This window comes from Schistocerca piceifrons, chromosome 3, assembly GCF_021461385.2.
Source record: "Schistocerca piceifrons isolate TAMUIC-IGC-003096 chromosome 3, iqSchPice1.1, whole genome shotgun sequence".
Taxonomy (NCBI): Eukaryota; Metazoa; Arthropoda; class Insecta; order Orthoptera; family Acrididae; genus Schistocerca; species Schistocerca piceifrons.
The window spans coordinates 296323949-296340926 of record NC_060140.1 but is presented as its reverse complement, the minus strand read 5'-3'; positions in this window follow the sequence as shown (position 1 = coordinate 296340926).

The following is a 16978-nucleotide window of genomic DNA, read 5'->3' as shown; positions in this document are numbered from 1 at the left end:
TTCCAAATTTATCTAGCGCTTCTCTCGTAAATGCATGGCCAAAAAACCGCACAAATTGAATATTTGTCAACATATGAAGTGCACGATATCAATATGACAATTACAACTGGACATCTGCTGTACAAGCCCTCAAAAATTAACTTTTGTTGTTGTTCTTTTTCAAAAATTAACTGGCCCTCCTTTCAAGCACTTATCTTTGCATCCATAGCAACATCAATACTGCGAAATAGCTGTTACTAATATTCAGACGTATAGCAACGTACACAAAACAGGGCGAATACGTGTAATTTTAGAATGTAAGCGAGCAGCGTTGCTCGAAAATCACGTCACTGGCAATGTTTGAAGTTGAGAAGTGCGCAGTACGTTCACGCCGTAGATATAAGTACTCGATGACTGAAGAGTGTATACAAGAGGGCGATATGACAAGCGTAAGAGTGAAAACGAATTTCTCTCTCAGAGATGTTGCAATACGTGCATTGATGTGGGACTAGGAAATTTACAAAGAATAAACGTTTCATAACATGCAATTTTTATTCAATGAGCACTGTTTACAGTTAAAATAAACAAAACCAGATTGTGAGATTATGTAAATATTGTGGCATACACAGGGCGTAAAATAAATGATGAGAAACAACGGTGCATAAAGAAATATTGCAACAGTGGACCACAGTTTTTTTGGAGACACCATTCATTCACTGACTTGGTGGTACCCTCAGTTTCTTTGAAACGCACACTAAGCTCTACATCTCCGCTCATATTCTACGCCCAAATTCCTCAGTGGCCTCTACTATAATATTGTAGTCTTCATTAGCCCATCAGTTCTTCCCCTTTGCTGTTCTCTTCATTACCATATCAACTAGCCAACGACGACTTAACACGTGTCTCACATACGTGTGCGTTCTTCTCATAAGCGTTTGACACATATTTTTTGATGTGTCGACAGAAGTGCCGACACAGTGTGGTTTGAGGAGACCGAAATGCACGCTATAAGCTCACGAAGGATGGCATGAGGTCTGAAACAGGATACGTAATGAATGCTATAAAGAAAAGTACGTAGCTTCTGGAATACTTAACTTTAATCCATCCTTGTGGTACATTGCTCTTGACGATACAAGTGAGACTCTTTAGATACAAGCTATGTAAGGCTAATGGCGCCTTGCTAGGTCGTAGCCATGGACTTAGCTGAAGGCTATTCTAACTATCTGCTCTGCAAATGAGTGAGGCTTCGTCACTGTAGTCGCTAGCAAAGTCGTCCGTACAACTGTGGCGAGTGCTAGTACGTCTCTCTAGACCTGCCGTGTGGTGGCGCTCGGTCTGCTATCACTGAAAGTGGCGACACGCGGGTCCGACATGTACTAATGGACCGCGGCCGATTTAAAGCTACCACCTAGCAAGTGTGGTGTCTGGCGGTGACACCACATTTTTGTTCTGTCCCATTTTGTCTAATATTACTTCATCCCGGACTCTATCGGTTTACTATATTTTTATTATCTTGCACTGCACATTACTTTGTCTTTTTCTGATTTCATTCTTGTCCGCGTGTTACTTGAAGAAAGTTGTCTGCTGCACTCGTATGCAGTCTCGCTCTCATTATCAGGTCGATCATTGTCCACTCCTTTGTTCACCATTTCATTCGGTTTAGATGCATCTTTGTGTCGTCTTCTATCACCTCTCACCTCTGCTTTTTTCTGGTCTTTTCCTTCCTCATTTTGCCTCACATCATTTTCTGTTGTATGTTTCATTCTCTCTCCTTCTCCCCCCCCCCCTTCCCCGCCCCTCACCGTGTCTCTGTCTTCGATTACGACCTCAGATAACATTACTGGAGCTCAATCGTTAATACTTCAACATGGTTGCCGTAGCAGCTGTTCCCATTCCTTGTTCCTTTACTGTTAGGTAATACAAACACTGTATTAAGTAATCTTTAGTTTTGGCTATGGTGCTGCGTCTGTCATAATTAGAATTGTTATTATCATTATTTTATTTCAGCAGCTTTAGTTCAAAATTAGACGTCAAAATGTGCAAGAAATTGGATATACAGTGTTCTAAAACACTTATTATGATTGAAACACACTCAACACTTGTGTAATATGCTACAATATTGTAGAATATTGCACTAGCGTTGTGTGTGTTACATTCATAATGTTAAAATATTCTACCAAGAACCGACAGAACAGTCAAACAATGCAAGAAAACATTTACTTAAAGCAGGGATTAAGTGAAAAATATTTATGAAAAGAAAACCGAGCTCAAAAAATGTAGAAGATTTAACTGGGACTACATACAAAACAGTTACTACACTGAAGCGCCACAGAAACTGGTATAGGCAAACGTGTTCAACTACAGACATACACTATGTGATTAAAAGTATTCGGACACCTGGCTGAAAATGGCTTACAAGTTCGTGGCGACCCCCATCGGCAAAGCTGGAATTCAGTATGGTGTTGGCCCACCCTACCAGATTCGACTCACGCAGGCATACGTTAAGTTAGGTGCTGGAAGTTTTCCTGGGGAATGGCAGCCCGTTCTTCACGCAGTGCTGCACTGAGGAAAGGTATCGATGTCGGTCGGTGAGGCCTGGCACGAAGTCGGCGTTCCAAAACATTCCAGAGATGTTCTATAGGATTCAGGTAAGCACTCTGTACAGGCCAGTCCATTACAGGGATTTTATTGTCGTGTAACCGCTCCGCCACGGGTCGTGCATCATGAACAGGTGCTCGATCGTGTTGAAAGATGCAGTCGCCATCCCCGAATTACTCGTCAACAGTGGGAAGCAAGAAATTGCGTAAAACATCAATGTAGGCCTGTGCTGTTAGAGTGCCACACAAAACAACAAGGGGTGCAAGCCCCCCCCCCCCCCCCCCCCCCCATGAAAAACACGGCCACACCATAACACCACCGCCTCCGAATTTCATTGTTGGCACAACACACGCTAGCAGATTACGTTCACCGGGCAATCGCCATACCCACACCCTGCCACCGGATCGACACATTGTGTACCATGATTCGTGACTCCACTCAACGTTTCTCCACTATTCAATCGTCCAAGCGAGGCGTCGTTTGACATTTAACGTCGTGATGTGTTGGCTTGTGAGCAGCCGCTCGACCATGAAATTCAAGTTTTCTCACCTCCCGCCTAACTGTCATAGTACTTGCAGTGGACCATGATGCAGTTTGAAATTCCTGTGCGACGGCCTCGATAGATGTCTATCTATTACACATTACAACCCTCTTCAACTGTCGGCGGTCCCTGTCAGTCAACAGACGAGGTCGGCCTGTACGCTTTTGTGCTGTACGTGTCCCTTCACGTTTCCACTTCACAATGACACAGGAAACAGTGACTTAGGGATGTTTGGAGTGTGGAAATCTCGCGTACACACGTATGACACCCAATCACCTGACCACGTTCGAAGTCCGTGAGTTCCGCTGAGCAACCCATTCTGCTCTCACACGATGTCTAATGACTAGTGAGGTCGCTGATATGGAGTACCTGGCAGTAGGTGGCAGCACAATGCACCTAATACGAAAAACGTACGTTTTTTGGGGTGTTCGGATACTTTTGATTACACAGTGAATGTAAACAGATGGAATACGGCGCTGGGGTCGGCAACGCCTATATAAGATAACAACGCCTGCCGCAGTCGTTAGCTCGATTACTGCTCCTACAATGGCAAGTTATCAAGATTTTAGTGAGTTTGAGCACGGTATTATAGTCGGCGCACAAGCGATGGGACATAGCATCTTCGAGGTACGACCGTGAATATCAGGAATCTGGTAAAACATCAAATCTCCGACATCGCTGCCGCCGGAAAAAGATCCTGCAAGAACGGGACCAACAACGACCGAAGAGAATCGTTCGACGAGACAAAAGTGCAGCCCTCCCGTAAATTGCTGCAGATTTCAATGCGAACTTTCAGCAAACCATCATCGGTATGGGCTTTCGAAACCGTAACCCCACTCGTGTACCCTTGATGACTGCATGACACAACGCTTTACGCCTCGCCTGGCCCCGTCAACACCGACACCGAACTGTTGATGACTGTAAACATATTGCCTGATCGGACGATCTCGTTTCATATTGTATCGAGCGAGTGGACGTGTACGGGTAGGGGGACTACCTCACGAATCCATGGACCCTGCACATCAGCAGGGGATTGTTAAAGCTAGTGGAGACTGTGATGGTGTGGGGCGTGTGCAGTTGGACTGATATGGGACCCCTGATACGTCTGAATACGACTCTGACAGGTGATACGTACGTATGCATACTGCCAGATCACCTGCATCCATTCATGTCCATTTTGCATTTGGATGAACTTGGGCTATTCCAGCAGGACAATGCGACACCCTATAGTTCAGAATTGGTGCAGGGTGGCTCCAGGAACATTTTTATGAGTTTAAACACTTCCGCTGGGCACCAAACTCTCCAGACATGAACATTATTGAGCATAGCTTGGATGCTTTGCAACGTGCTGTTCAGAAGAGATGCCCACCTGCTCGTACTCTTGCCGAGTTATGGGCAGCTGTGCAGGATTCATGGTGTCAGCTCCCTCCAATACTACTTCAGACATTAGTTGAGTCCGTGCCACGTTGTATTGCGGCACTTCTGCGTGCACGTGGGAGCCCTACACGATATTAGGCAGGTGTACCAGTTTCTTTGGCTCTTCAGTGTATAGGCAAGAGCTGGGTACGACAAGTTAAGTGCAGTTGTAATCTATATTAACAATGGTTCGGTCTACCGCACTGTGAAGAAATACCTGACTATTTCTTAGGATCACGTGCTTCTACATCACGTCCATTGTATTACGGCAGCCTTACACTGACGATTTCGGTTCTCTAGATGCAGATTAGCAGTATTTCTACAATTCTGCCTCCTACTGACTGGGAAAATTGAAGGATGAACCTACTGAAGCACTGGACCCACGACAACGAAGTTCCTATTGGAATAGACCGAGATGAAGAAAAGGTCCACATTCACTAAGTCCCGCTATCTCACTGGTTCCGTTATATTTTGCTAGTTCCTCAAGAAATATACACGCAGTTCCTCAGAAGAGTAATGTAGCAAAACGTAGTCGTCACAGAGTGATCTCATAGCTGTTTATCCTACCAGGAGAGAAAAAACATTTTTTAGGCAAATGTCGCACGGCTCCTAACAGCAAGCAGATGACAAGTTGTTGATGCTGTGCGACCTCTGCGACTCGAGTAAGACGGAGGCGGAGGAGTTGCGACACTGCAGTGGCAGCTGAGGTCGTGAGTGTCAACAAAGGAGCGCCCCAAAGCGTTGACCCGTTGCCCAACAGTTTTAATACAGTACTAGGCCTGAAAAAACCGTATTCTGATCATACACTAAATGGAACTACTGTGTAACATACACAGTCGATGGATATATTTTTTAGGCGTGTGTTCTAGGTACATTAAAACCGATAACGCATATAGCGTTCACAGCAAAACTTCCATTATATGACCGATATACCAGTAGTTTCTGTTCTACAGAGCTGTATATTTGATTCATTTAGTAAAGGCACATAAAATTTTAAAATGTAAATAACTATATCTGAATAGATATTTTGGGGGTGCCCCAGTAAAGTATTAGCCGCTACCGGTCATGCTACAGAAATAGAATAGAAGCTTTCGAACTGAGGAGTGATATTAAATTCCTATATACTAAGTGGATCCTAATTATTGTAGAAGCAGTGCAATGAAATGCAGAAAGAAGAGCTTTATGGCACAAATAGATGAAAATAAGAAGTTGGTCGACTGGACACATCTGGAAGCGTCACGAAATAAGCTGATTTAATAGTGGAGGAGACTGAGGAGGGGAGGGGAGGGGAGTAGATGAGCTATGTATGTTCTGGCACATGACTTAGCCAGGGGTTCGGATCTAGAGCACCTAGCTTCAGGACCCAGTGAAGGTATTTTTGACATGACTGATGTCATGAAATGGAAGATGGCAGTGGCAAGAAATTTAAAATACCAAGACAGCGTTGATTGGAAATTTAGAAATTCAAGATGGCGACTGTGGGAAATTTTTAAAAAGTGCAAGATGGCACCTACAGGAAATTTAAAATTGCTTATGTTTCATTAAAATGAAATAATCAATCACAACACAATATTTTACTAGGGCAGTTAAAGCAAAAGAGCCAATCAATATGTATCCTATCATGCTCAAAAGTAACCGATTATTTGTGACAAATATTCACAACACCACAGTATTTCCATGTCAAAAAAACGTATGCTTCACATGAACTCTGTAAAGTTTTGCCGTGTTCAAAAGCATCTGTACAATCTGATTTTTTTTCTTTATTTCAAAAATTATGTAATCACACACACACACACACACACACACACACACACACACACACACACACCACATTCCACACCCTCCACATGCCACACCCCCCACACTCTCTATCCTCCACTCACTTCCACACTCCACACTCGAATTTTGCGTCATGTTCAAAATTATCTGAATAACTTTTATTACATATCAAAACAAGTGAGCTTCAACTACATTGCATAAATTGGCATCATGTTCAATGTATCCAAACAATCTACATTATCTATCGAAAATTTGTTAATATATGTGAAAAATACATCAGCAATAGATTCAAAGTTTGTGTCAAATGTTACAGTAGTATCTCCTTATCTAAAATAAGCAAATGCTGCTGGTATTTCAATCATAGGGTTGCTTGCAGCTATGTTACTTGTTGTACAGACATCAAACTATGAACATCTGATGTTAACAGAAGTTTTTCAGTAATGCTTCACTTCAATAAGAATGATCATAGGTAGGAGGAAGATAAAGCATCATGTGCGATCTTATAAAAATATTATCAATGATATTGCTTAACAAAATTTGGCTTATCACATCTGATCTAGGCCTGCTCGAGCTTATGCACAGAAAACGAACTTTTGAGGAAGGCTGCAACATTTACCTATCGGAAGTATGGCGCCAAGCCTCTATAAAGCGTTAACAGATTGCATTTTCCTAATCAAAAATTAAATAATACCAAAATCTAATTGTAATGCACTAAATACTTGATTAAACACACAATGTAGCCAACGACAAATGAACTGGCAAAGCACCAATCTAGGTGGGAGAAGGGAGTATTTCAGTGTGATATTTAATCCTTTGCATCACTTAAACAACATACTTTTATAATAAGAATAAAGTACTCGTATAATGCGAATAAAATAATTTAGGGTATTAGGCTGCTTCATTATAAAACACTGTAGCAACTAAATTGCCAACGTATCGACCGACTCGCCGCGGTCTCTTCAGGCAATTTAGTTGCTTTAGTGTTTCATAATTTTAATGATGTAACCTAACAGCCCAGTTTATTTTGTTCAGAATGTTACTGGCCGTGGAAGTCTAAAAATTTATGTAATTGGTAATACATCAAATACGAGATATAAAAGTACAACATGGCCCAAAAAAATTATGGGCAAGCTTCTACATATGGAGAGGGAAGTTCAATATCTCCAAAGTATGATCTTTGCACTAAAATAGGATTATTTATCAAATGAGTAAATGTTTTGAGTACAAGACAAATGCAGGTTGCTTATCGTTACATGTAAGTACAATTGCAGATATCTGATCATGGAAGAAAATTCAATCTTTGAACCAAAATGACATTAATTAGCAAAAATTTGTGACAATTCTGACACTACTGAAGTAACTTAATTGTTCTAGAAGATTTAAAAAATACATATGGCTTCCACTATGGCACTATTAATGAGGCTTATAGGTTATGCAGCTTGTATCGAGGATTGAAGTTCGATATCTGTACCACTCTTTGCAAGCCACAATGTATCCTCAAATTAAATATTTCCTCATCTAAAATGCCTGTATTACTAATCAAAATACAAGTGGCTCGCACAACAGCACTACTAATAAAACTTACAGTTTAAGCAGCACTTTTCGATGACTGCAGTTTCACATCTGTATCACTCTTTGTAAGGCTCAGTTAAGTGTCAAATTAAATATTTCAAAATTTGATTGTCTGTATTACTTATCAAAATACGATTGGCCCACATTACAGCACTATTGATAAAAATTACAGCATGCAATGCACATGCTGACGAAAATAGTTTAGTCCTTTTACCAAAGTAAACAATGTTATTCCAACGTCTAAATTGTCTGTATTCTTTCTGAAAAACATGACTTAGTTTAGCTGAAACTGATATCAACGCCAGTAAAACATTAGAGCGACCCCCATACTTGGGTATGAACTTCATTTTGCAGTAAAAAAATTGTCATCTTCTGCTGATAATGCTAACTTACGCTGTCACAGAGTGGAAACTACAATGGTAAGCAGGCAAGACAGTGATAGCTGACAGAATCAAACAGCCATTCAGAGCTAAAATAGTACTCCAACATGAGAAGTTAACAGTGTATGTGCCATAACTTGAAAGTGGGTGTTAGCTAATATATGTTAAAAGTTTACTGTAATACCGTAAGTAAGACATTGGAAGTACCATAACTGAATAGTGATATCGAATAGTATTCTAACACCACAAGTTGACAGTGTGTGTGCGCAACAACCTAATACTGGTAATCAGTTACTGGATTTTAAAACATTATTCTAAGAGAAGAAGCTCATAGAGTAGTTGCTCCGATGCGCTGCATCTTCTTCTATCAAGCAAAAACGATCAGTCAGTAAGTTGAGACATTCGATACCAGGAATTCAAGAGTTTTTTAACAAGCGAAATGGTTAGTCAGAAAGTTGAGACCGTTTACTAATGGTATGTTGAAATGGTTCTCGCCAATTGCTGGCTGGGTTGTTTCATTAAAAACAATATCTACCCTGCTTATTATTTAATTTCTGCCTCCTGTAATAGAAAGGTAGTGGGCAGTAGTGAAGAAATGGCAGAAAATCAACAAGTAAGAACTCCTTTAGCCCAGCTTCCAATTGTAATGTAGCTACATCTTATGGTATATGCAGGTGGCGCCTAGAGAGATAGGGTCAAGGGAATAATTCTCCTCAGTAGACGCTCAGACTTCTGTCAGGTTAAATAGTGGAAAGAGAAGCCCTCTTTGCAGAATCCGATACAAGCCTATTAACAGGACATTATCTGAAAGGTTCTAAATTCTCTGACAAGCTGACGCCACGAAATTGATTGTAGAAATACACACTACCTCCCTCACACCTTGTCGCTTCTCTATCTCTACATGAAAGTTTTTCACTCGGTTTTGCTGGGAGGGGATGACAGGATCTGACCTCTCTGTGAACCACTGACTAGTCTCCGAAATTGAACGTATAGAGAATATGATCTGAAATCAGTCTCTTGTCTGATTGGAGGAACAATTGTTGTCTGTACGTGATCGGCAAGCAAACTAGGAAGGTGACTTTTTATTCAAGTATTCGTTCTACTGGCAGGTTCAAAAAGAGCCAAATGAAGTGGTCATCTCTGGTGTTTGACAATGACAGAAACCAATCTTGTTGTAGTTACGTTAAAAGTTATTTAGTTTCTTGTCTTGAAGGAATTCAGTTTTTGATGGGAATAACGCTTGGCTCTTCAGAGGGTAAGCGCTGCTTTGCAAAATGAGATGATGAGTGCATTTAAGTATTGTTCATTCTGAGACAACAATCTCGAGATGTGTGTTATTATCCAGTTTAGCTTCCACAAATTCATTGAATTCTTTATCTTCGATTCGTGACTGGACCACAGTTTAGTTGTTCACGTGGATAGGCTCATTTTGAAAGAACTGCTCTCAACTGCTGACTGGGGGTATTGGGTCATTTTGCGTGCCCAATTAACTTGTTTTTCAATACTAGTATGTCAATCGAGGTCTCAGGTTTTGGTACTAGTGGAATGTGCAAGCATTTTTTTTTCGACTAATGAAGGTGAAGCCTTTAAATTATTTTCCCTCATTTGTTCTTCCTTGTACCTCCACACACAAGATTATTGTGTGTTGTTCCAGCAATTCCTTAAGGATATTGGATTAATGATTGTAGTTTGCCTCATACACATATCAACTCCGTGCAGTCTCGTGTAAATCAGTTGTTCAACCATAGGAGGTAATGAATTGCAGGTCCTCTGTGTCATCAGCTAATGATTTCAACGACACCAGCAGTTGCAATTAAATATGTATCAACTTATTCCGTTAATTCAGAGATATTTCAGTAAAGTGTCCCTGATATCACACAAATGCAGCCACCCCTCCCCCTCCTCTACCTTTCCCTCCAAGCCACGTGCCTGTAACATAAGGGAGCGGTGCTGAGATGTGTGCGTATGTTTAGCCAATGGACATGTGACGTGGGAACTTGTGATTCAGGTTGTATTCATTGTGTGCTCTGCCGCAAAAGTTACCGGTTAGGTGACAGTGATCCATATGTGGTTGTTTGATGATATTTGCTAATGACAGCTCACAAATATGACACTTAACAGATTCATCACACTCCAACTGAACTTCCCATGTTATAGTAAGGGGAATGGTGTTGCCATAAATCTCATAACCCTTTTTCTGCTAGCATTCAAAATTCGGAGAGCAAGAAAGTTGCAGGACTTTCCACTTTCTGGGATTTAAAATAGTTACTATTCAAATCATATGAACAAACAACCTGATATGCTGCAGCAGTTGGTACGTGTTGTAATGTGAGGGTTGTAGGCAAGACAGTGAGCTTACACTCACAACTTGCCAAAGGAATAAAAGTACATTCAAAGTCTGCAGACACTACAAATAGTATTCCCTCCTTATGCAAAAAGATTCTTATATTTAGGAATATTTGCACCTTAATAGTCATCTCTGTACGTATTGTATCTTGTCTACAGCAATCCTTCCTGTGTCCTGTCAATTGATCATTTGTGTAAAATTCATTGAGGCAGTCAGAACAAATATGGCCAGCACTCTTGGTTGGAAATAAGGATGGACGTGTTTTTGATCCAGTAGTAGCGTTGTTTAGCTTCATCAAGATGAGCAACGAATTGGCATGTTTTTTGCGTTGACCTAAGAATGGGTCATCGTTGTCTTTCTTCTTCTCAGGGCTGTATATGTGAATTGGTGTGCTGGGATTCTGCCTCTCAAATGTGTCAACATCCTGAAACTTGACACGGAATTAAATTCCATTATGTTTATAGCGCCCATGAATACCATGTATATATTATTTACTCATACAGGATAGGCGAGAAGACCCTGTCCCCCTGTAACCCCTGTTTAGTATCAAATTGTATTACGCAGGTTGGTAGCTATGTTACTTCTCACCAGTTGTTGGAATTAGTTGTTTACATGTTTTGCAGTCGCAGTCTGGTTTTAATCTGTAGCCATGACAGGTGATCGGTCATAGTTACACTACTGAGGAGCCTGTAGTGACAAGCGTATGGTTGTATGAACACCGACACGAGGCAGACATTGATACAAACTATAGGAGCATTCCAGGAAACGTTTAATGAAGCTCAACTGTGAAAGGCAACACTTCTGGATTGAGAAAGACATGCTTTTGCTCTTGGCAGAATTAAAGACAGTCTGCCGCGTGGAAGAAAGCAGACGGGAAGAAACATGTCCCAGGATATTTGTTTGATTGAACAATCTCCTATGAAGTCGACACATGAACACGCTTTGGAACTCGATGCAACAAAGACATAAAAAAAATCTCTTAAGACCAGAATTTTTTGACTGACGTTCGCATACGAATTTTTGGATACAGACTGGAACGAGCGCGTTTTAGCACGCGGTACTTGTTTCTCAGTTTCCAAATGCAATGAACAACGCTAAGTTTATGTTTTCAGATGAATGTGCCATTTATTGTAGCTCATGTGCTAGAAATGTTGTCGTTTGGGCCAAAGAGGATCCTCATTATAAAGACGAGTTAGAGAGGAACCCACCTCACGTAATGACATGGCCAGTAGTGACATCACAAATCTGCTTGGACCATATTTTTTTAAGGGACTGTGAACGGCGCAAATTATTTACACATGTTAAAAACATAGCTAATACTTCAACTTGAGGAAAGAGGCCTCACACAACACACACAATTGCAGCAAGACAGAGCACCTTCTCTACATTCTTGCAGTGCGCGATTATATCAATGAACACTTTTCATGACGGTGGATAGGTCGTGGTTCGTCAGAAACACCAGCTCTCTGGAATTGGCCACCAAGAAGTCCTGAGCTCACTAAACTTAACAACTCGTTGTAGGGAGTCATTAAGGGGCATGTATCTGCACGTCTTTCGGCTACAAACGAAGAACGGAGCAATGCTGTTGAAGATGCATTTTGCACTATAATACTGGACATGCTCAAAAATATATCAACAAGAACTTGGAAGTGTACGGAAATGAGTTTAGAGCATGGTAGGGAACATGCCGATATATTGGACTCTTAATACATAAGTTTGTTCTTCTGCTAAAACAAATCAAATCAATTAGCATTCGATACTATGTACTGGTACTTCTCGTCCATCCGTAAAATGTTTATTGTATTCAAAATTATTCTCACAAGTCAGAAGAGACCGGGTGAAGCAAGGGTTGAGTTGTTGGGTTGTTTTTGGAGGAAGAGACCAAACATTGAGGTCATCGGTCGCATCGGATTAGGGAAGGAAGTCGGCCGTGCCCTTTCGGAGGAACCATCCCGGCATTTACCTGGAGCGATTTAGGGAAATCACGGAAAACCTAAATCAGGATGGCCGGACGCGGGATTCAATCGTCGTCCTCCCGAATGCGAGTCCAGTGTGCTAACAACTGCGCCACCTGGTGAAGCAAGCATTCTCAGAATTTGCGCATTAATAATAGATCTTTTATCAATCACACATGTCAGAATAAGGTATAGAAGAGCCTCCTCATAACGAATCAAAAACATATCTGCAAATGTCCGGCCATAGAACGCTGTTTACGGCTTTCCACGACTCTCGTTCCTTAATTCGAATAATCGGGTCTGTATCTTCTTTTTAACGGATTTTTCATGTGACTCGGAATTGGAGTAACCTGCGATAATGCACCGTCTTGCACCCGCACAAATGTATGTGCGCTGTATCAAAAAATGGTTCAAATGGCTCTGAGCACTATGGGACTTAATTCTGAGGTCATCAGTCCCCTAGAACTTAAAACTACTTAAACCTAACTAACCTAAGGACATCACAGACATCCATGCCCGAGGAAGGATTCGAACTTGTGACTGTACCGGTCACGCGATGCCAGACTGTACCGCCTAGAACCGCTCGGCCAACCCGGTCGGCTGCGCTGTATCAGTTACACCATTCTTAGTCTCAGCAAAACTGCAAATAACGTAATATTGAAATTTATTGTGCTATATCACGGATAATCTAGAACATTGGAATTTCCCATTCTCAAACATGTTCACAGGCATTGAAAAACATCTTGATACTCAGCTGAAACCTCGAACCGAGCACCCCAAATTACTGTAAATGATAATTCTGCGGTATCACATATCTTGTGCACATGATTGTTGTTGCTGTTAGGATAGGCTGAGGAATTGCTGTTGGCTGATAGATTACTATAAGCTCATCTGGAGCTGACTATTTCAGTTTTATCAGCCTCTATGTACTGGATAGTGGCTCTGGCGTCCGTTTCGATCTGGTGGACGTCGGTTCCAGAGTTCGTGACGAGCTGGGCAGAGGATCTAAAGCCCAAGATGAGTTGCTGGGTGCCAGTTTTCACGTCCAAGATGGTCCTGATTCGGTATTAGGCATCCACGATGAGTTGCTGGGTCCTGGTTCCGGAATCCATTCACCCAAATTTCTTGAAAAATTTAGTTGAAAACCAAGCATTGTGTGAGTGTAACATTGTTTTTGTGGTAGCAACAGCAAATGTATGGAACATGGACTGATACTTACGGAGACATTTTTTATGCATCTGTGATGTTGGCTCTATAGCCCTCATCCACCCCATACTTTTGTGCCCACTATTTGCCCCAGTGATAATGCCGCAGGTGCCTCTTCCCTTAACTGCCCTCCACCCACCCCAACTCACGTTGAAGATGGCTAAAGAGATATCATTCGAGCTGCCCTGCTCCCACGCTCAGCTGGAGTCTACAATGCAGCAGAGTGTGGGACTCCAGTCGATCAAGGGCCTCTGGCCCATGCACTACACAGGCAGATGCTACTGGCTTTCATGCCCTCACACTGCACAATTGCTCGTGATGCTGCCTGCTGTAGCATAGTTGTTTATAAATAAATAATAAAAGTATAGACAGAAAGCCATTTGAGTCATTTTAACCGACCTATTTCCGCTATGCTGAAGGTTTAAAGTAGTGCAAGTGGGGTATATCTGTAGAAATAAAACAAAGCTGAATGGATGAGGGGGAGGGGGAGGGATGAGGGAAGGGAGGAGAGGGAAAAGGCAGGGAAGGTTTAGTGGATGCCCTTGTGTAATGATCTTGAGGGATAGACCTTGACAGAGTGACAGATCAGGAGGGAAAGTGGAGGGGCTATGGATGGGGAATGGAGAGGAAAAATCCTTTGGTTTTTTTTTTTTTTTTTTAACTGACTTCATCCAGTACTGACATGGTTCAGTATTCTTCTGACACCCATGTGTTTACCAAGCAATTTACCAAATTCGTAATGTGTGTTGTAATCCACTGCCATTCCAGATAATCCAGATAGTGACATATCGAATATTGTGATTCGAACGAATTGGACCAATGCTGGGAATTAGCTTATCTGCAGGAATATAGTTTAAGCTCAATCCTTCTTTCATCAATGAATATGGAGACAGTGATTGACAAATGAGGCTTCAACAGGTTTTCTGGTTTGCGATATATGATATAATTTGAATAATGATTTAGATACAAAAATTAATGAATTCTGATATTTACTCGGAACAATAAACATGAACTTTACGTATTAAATGTGGCAATAGAACTGGTGGCTCCAAATCTGACCCGTGTGGGTAACGATGCATTGGATGGAGGTACACCAAGGTCACAAAAGTCATGGAATAGCTGTATGCACGTATAAAGACGGCAATGGTATCGCCTACACAAGGAACAAAATGGCAGTGAATTGGTGAAGTTTTCATTTTTACTCAGGTGATTCGTGTGAAAAAGCTTCCAGTGTGATTATGGCCGCACAATGGTATTTAACAGACTTTGAACGTAGAATGGTAGTTGAACCTAGATGAATGGGACATTCCATTTCGGAAATCGTTGGTGAATCCACAGTGTCAAGAGTGTATCAAGAATACCACGTCTCAAGCATTACCTTTCGCCGCGGACAACACATTGGCCGACGGCCTTCACTTAACGACTGACAGGATTAAAGTTTGCGTAGAGTTGTCAGCGCCAAAAGACAAGTAACATTGCGTGAAAGAACCACAGAAATAAATTTGGGATGTACGACGAACGTATCCATTAACGGCGAGATTTGGCGCTAATGCGCAAATGAACCACGCGAGTGTTTTTGCTAACAGCACGAAATCACCTGCAGCACCTCTCCTGGCCTCGTGACCATGTCGATTGCACACTAGACGTCCGGAAAACCGTGCCTGGTCAGATGAGTCCTGATTTCAGTTAGTAAGAGCTGATGGTAGGTTTCGTGTCTTGCGCAGATCCCACGAAGCCATGGGCCCAAGTTGTCAACAAAGGCACTGTGCAAGCTGGGCTTGTTTGCATGGGAGGGACTGGGTCCTCTGGTCCAACTGCACCAATCGTTGACTGGAAATGGTTATGTTAGACTACCTTGAGATCATTTGCGCCCTTCAAGGACTTCATGTTCCCAAACAACCAAGGAATTTTTATGGATGGCAATGCGCCATGTCACAGGACCACGATTGTTTGCAACTGGTTTGAAGAATATTCAGTACAGTTCAAGCGAATGATCTAGTCGTCCATATCGGCCAATATGAATCCCATCGAACATTTATCGGACGTAGACGACAAGTTAGTTCGTGCCCAAAATCCTGCACCGGCAACACTTTCGCAATTATGGACGGCTATAGAGACAGCGCGGCTCAGAATTTCTGCAGGAGATTTCCAATGACCTGTTAGGTCCATGCCACGTCGAGTTGTTGCACTACGTCGGGCAAAAGGCGGTCCAAAAAAAGAGGTCCGACAAGGTATTAGGAGGTAATTCATCATTTTTATCACCTCAGTGTATAGCCGCAGTAAAATTACAGTCAGCCGAAACTTTTCACTGATCACATCTACATCTACACCTTCATGGTTACTCTGCACTTCACACTTCAGTGCCTGGCAGAGGGTTCATTGAACCATTTTCATACTACTTCTCTACCATTCCACTCTCGAATGGCGCGTGGGAAAAAGGAACACCTAAATCTTTCCATTCGAGCACTGACTTTTCTTATTTTATTATGATGATCATTTCTCCCTAGGTAGGTGGGTGTCAACAAAATATTTTCGCGTTAGGGAGAGAAAGTTGGTGATTGAAATTTCGTAAATAGATCTCGCCGCAAAGAAAACCGCCTTTGTTTCAGTGACTGGCACCCCAACTCACGTATCATATAAGTGACATTCTCGCCCCTATTGCGCGATAACACGAAACGAGCTGCCCTTCTTTGCACTTTTTCGATGTCCTCCGTTAATCCTACCTGTAAGGATCCCACATCGCGCAGCAATATTCCAGCAGAGGACGAACAAGTGTAATGTAGGCTGTCTCTTTTGTGGGTTTGTCACATCTTCTAAGTATTCTGCCAAGAAAGCGCAGTCTATGTTTCGCCTTCCCCACAATATTATCTATGTGGTTTTTCCAGTTTAAGTTGCTCTTAGTTGTAGTACCTATGTATTTAGTCGAATTGACAGCCCTTAGATTTGTGCGATTTATCGTTTACTCTAAATTTATTGAATTTCTTTTAGTACCCATGTGGATGACCTCACACTTTTTTATGTTTAGTGCCAATTGCCATTTTTGGCACCATACAGAAATTCTCTCCAGATAATTTTGTAATTGGAATTGACCGTCCGACGATTTTACTAGACGGTAAATTACAGCGTCATCTGCAAACAATGTAAGGAAGCTGCTCAGATTATCACCTAGATAATTTATGTAACTCAGGAACAGCATAGGGCCTAT